Source organism: Rattus rattus, chromosome 3 (assembly GCF_011064425.1).
Source record: "Rattus rattus isolate New Zealand chromosome 3, Rrattus_CSIRO_v1, whole genome shotgun sequence".
NCBI classification, from domain to species: domain Eukaryota; kingdom Metazoa; phylum Chordata; class Mammalia; order Rodentia; family Muridae; genus Rattus; species Rattus rattus.
Window position 1 is genome coordinate 176465791 of NC_046156.1, and position 4552 is coordinate 176470342.

General features: G+C 38.2%; 1 non-coding gene across 1 annotated transcript; it reads left to right on the forward strand.

Annotated features, from left to right (window-relative positions):
- The first annotated feature begins 1896 nt into the window (after window positions 1-1896).
- On the forward strand, window positions 1897-2022 carry LOC116897629. The gene has a single exon (XR_004387609.1). It is a non-coding gene; the product is annotated as a U6atac minor spliceosomal RNA (small nuclear RNA).
- Window positions 2023-4552: the final 2530 nt, after the last annotated feature.

Consider the following 4552-nt stretch of genomic DNA (forward strand, 5'->3'; position numbering starts at 1 on the left):
TTAAAATACTAGTGTTTCTTTGATTTTAAGTTGGAATCTTTAAGCTGGAATCCCTGGAATCCTGGAATACTGATGCTTTCCTGGCTCATCAACATTTCAGCCTGTCAGAGCAGAATCCTCCTTAAAACCCATTAGCTATTTGCATGGAGGGGAGAAATGTAGTGAAATATGAGCAACGCTGCCTTCAAGGGAGAAAGATGAAGCAGCAAAGTAGAATTCATTCGCTACTTTACAGACTAGCAGTTACCTGCACATGCTGCTTCTTAATAATCATAACATTAATATAAGATGTGCTTTATTGTTTTCCATTGTGAAGATTAACCATAATCTCTACAATGACTGGTTCAGGATTTTTTTATTAAAAGGCAGGATACCTATAGACACATAAACAGGTAATTGTACCATGGAACAACTTCTTACATATGTAAGTAGCTATCACCATGGATGTAAAATGTCCCTGGTATTCCACTTGTCCCTCATCACACTTTTCTTCCTTTGTTGGATAAAACTATTATTTCCCTTTTATTGAAATAGATTTTTTCCTCACATAATATGTCACAATTACAGCATTCCTTCCCTCTACTCCTCCCACTTCTGCTTTACCTCCCCTCCCATGTGGATATACTTCCTTTCTGTCTCTCATTAGAAAACAGCCAAGAATGATGCAGGCCATTAATCCCAGCACTAGGGAGGCAAAGGCAAGTGTATTTTTGTGAGTTGACTGTTACACAGAGGAACGCTATCTTAAAAAAGAAACAATTAAAAAACAGCAACAATAACAGTCCTCTAAAAGAGTAATGAAATTAAATATAACTGAAAACACAAACTAACACATCCGAATAGAACAAAACAAACAAAGGAATGCAGGGACCAACTTATTCATTCAGGATAGAGCAAAGGATGTGTCGGGTGAAAAGAGAGAAAATATATAATAAAACAAATATCAAGAATAATTTCTCCCGTAAGAGTCTCTAAGAGAAAACTAAAATTTTAGTTGCAAGTGGCTATCAATTGGGGATTGCTTCTAGGTTAGGGATGGGGGCATGTGTTCACGTCTTTCAGCCCTAGTCCTGCATCTGATGCAGGCCATACCCAAGCTGTTTCAGTCTCTATGAGTCCACATGTACAAAGGTCATGTTGATTTAGAGGTTCCTGTTTTCTTGGTGTTCTTCACCCTGTCTCTTCACTCTTTCCACCTCATTTTCCACAGGGTTCTTTGAGCCCTAATGGGAGGGATCTGATGGAGCCATGCCATTTGATGGAGAAGGGGGAGGGCTGAGTGTTCCAAGGTCTCTCACTCTCTGTATAATGTCTATGGGTCTCTCTTTATTCCCATCGGCTGCAGGAGGAAACTTCTCTGATGATGGCTGAGCAAGTCGCTGATCTGCTGCAATGCTGTCTTACATTCAACAGAGATGTCTAACCGTGAGACTAAAAGAAAAAATTAAAGCAAATAATTAAAGGATACTCCCTAGGAGGAGAAACAAACTAAGATGAGGGAATTCTTGAAGCCCAGTGAGACCCAAGGGTGTATTTAACAGCAGTTTGTTAAATCACAGAACATGTTTTATTGAAAAAATGATCTCACAGTGGATTTGTCGGATCCAATCTCTGGTCTCCATGGGAAGAAGCAGAGAAAAGAGCACAGGTCGTTCCTCCTCTAGCATATGTATGACAAGGTGGGATCAGATAGATTCCTATGTAACAGTGGTGGTGTCCTCCCTCAGAAACTGATCCTATTGGAAAGCCAGCTTCTTCCAATTGGCTGAAGCAGCCTTGCCAGTCTACAAGAGTCTCTAGAGCCATTGGGGTGTCTCTTACTGCCTAGTAGAGAAGGAATCTCAAGAAGTTGAGAGTAATCAACTCTTCAAATGCTGCTTGTAACCTGAGGCCAGGGCATTGTATGAAAGGAGAGAAAGCTTAGCACTCCCCTTATAAGGACAGAAGGGACCCTGTGCCTAACACCTTCTAACACGGTTAAAACATTGCCACTTACTTTGCAGCATTCAACCACTTAACCAACAAGTCCCTGAGTCTTGCTTTCATAGGTAAAAGAAAGTATAATAATAATAATAATAATAATAATAATAATAATAATAATAATAATAGCACAAAGTTGGAAGGAGAGTAAATCTGAGAAGAGTTTGGGTAAATGATCAAAATTCACATGAACCACTCAAAGAACTACTGGAAAAGTGATCATCTAGAAAAAGAAGAGATGAGGACCGAGAGTTGATAATAGGATTTATCAGGCTGTCGCAAAGTTTCAGAGGATTTTATAGAGGAACCCTGGGTGGAATGCAACAAGAATACTTGGAGCAGAGGTGGAAATACTGAGTGTAGGAAACCTTGGAAAGAGTTTTGCTGCTAAGAGAGAGGGCGGGGTGAGTGCTATGCTTTTCTCTTAAAGCAGTGATTCTCAACTTTTCTAATTCTGTGACCCTTTATACAGCTCATCATGCTGTGGTGACCCCAACCATAAAATTTTTTGCAACTTCATAACTGTAATTTTTGCTACTGTTATGTTAATTGTAATGTAATTATCTGATATGCAAGATACCTGATTTGTGATCCCCCCAAAGGAGTCATAATCCATAAGTTGAGAAGCACTGTCTTAAAGCAAAAGCAAGCACAGTACTGTTTCCATTAAATTCCAGGGAATTGTAAAGGAACAAAAGCTAATAGCAGAAGATGAGGAAAACAGCAAGACATGAGCTTGTACACAACAGTCTAGTTTTCATAGGTAAAAGAAAGTTAAGCTACTGTAATGGGCATAACAACATAGTATATGCGGTCTGATGCTGGAGGGTGTGGAAGGTATATTGGGTGGAGGGCAAGCTACAGGCATCCCCGAGTCCTTCAGTTTTCTTAATGATATCAACTGACCAGACAAGCCATGTTGGATATTTGAGGGAGACTGGAAGTCATGTTGGACGCTTGAGGGAGATGGGAAGTCTGAGTAATCCAGGGAACTTTCATGGTTGTATACATTATTGGTAAATTGTTATTGATGGGCTCAGACTGGGAGTAAGTAGCATTAGTCAGAAAATAAGTAGTTGAAATCTTAAGCATTATTCATCCAGAAAATAATCTAAGTCAAATTCATCCAGAAAAAATATGAGCATGTCTGAGCATATGGCATTCATAAAGCATAAATCCCCAGTTATCTTTTATGGCTCAGCACTGAAGAACTGAGTTTCAACATGTTTGCTTTCCATTGCAACACTTTGCCTAGGCTACTGGGACCCATAGGCGATTCCCTTTCAGACTCTGTGCATTTTACATTAGTTATTATTTAACAGGCGCTATATCAGCTATGAGGTACACCCAGGGGAAGGGTTAGTTTTTGAGTTTCTGTTAAGATAGACGTGAGATTCCTCCTTACCTTGTTTCTCTGTTCCCCACTGCGCTGTTTACTATGACTCATGAGAAAAATCCAGTCTTTTCTGCTTCACGTTGGTGACACTGAGTCAGGAGGCCATGGACCTTATGAGAGACTCAGTTGATGAATTAAAAAGAAATCAAGGGGAATTTGTATTTTTAGGTCTGTTTTAGTGCAGCCATAAAACAGTAATTTTTTGATGTCTAAAGAACATGGGATCGTCCCTGTCTCACTCGTTCCTGTGGACATTAAAGTGAAAGAGACCGAGCTTGAGCGTTTAATGTTTTCAACTTTAAAGGAAGTACTAAGAATTCAGTAGTTCATAGGAGATCTCTGGAAGAAACATTTTGACTTGGATTTGAAATGGATGATAAAATATGTATATGATAACTCTGGATGCTTTGATTCATTAAATGTTGATTTTTGTATACTGTGCCCTTATTGTTTGTCTAACAATAACATACAAAATATGCAAGGGCTCTTCTGCAGTAACCTGTTATACCTCCAAAATACTCCTAAACTCTTATTAAACTTCCTGCAAGTTATAGAGGACACACAAACAGAACTAAAGAAAGAATACAACTGTGGTCCAGTGTCCACTGGCCTATACAATGGTATTCTGCCTGCATGGCATTGATTTGCTAATGTAACTGTGAAACTGAATACATTTTAGATGGAAATTGCATGTTTTCAAGAAAGAAAATTTGAGATGCCAGTTTTTCAAAGGAGGAAAATAAGTTCTATGATGCCACGGACATGGTACGTTTTGATCATTCACACACTTTTTAAATAGATTTTAAGGAGTGGCTAGGGATCCGAACCGTCTTTATATCTGATACTGTAACTGGTCAATATTATCAAACTAGGAAGTTGAGGGTTCATGTAAATAAAGAGATTTATCATTCTAAACACTATTCTATGCATTAAAGTGTATAATGAGAAACACTAATTAAAATTTTGTTGGAGTTACAGAGATTAATTGTTCAGTGAATTCAGTCATATATATATGTATATATGTATATATATGAATATATATAGTACAGTGATTTGTTTATTTCAGATGATGATGTCTATACCTATTCCTGGCATTATATAGACCCTACCCATTCAGCAAGGCTACAACCAACATTTCTTTTCTTGCTATGCATATTCTATTTTGTGTTAGAGAAA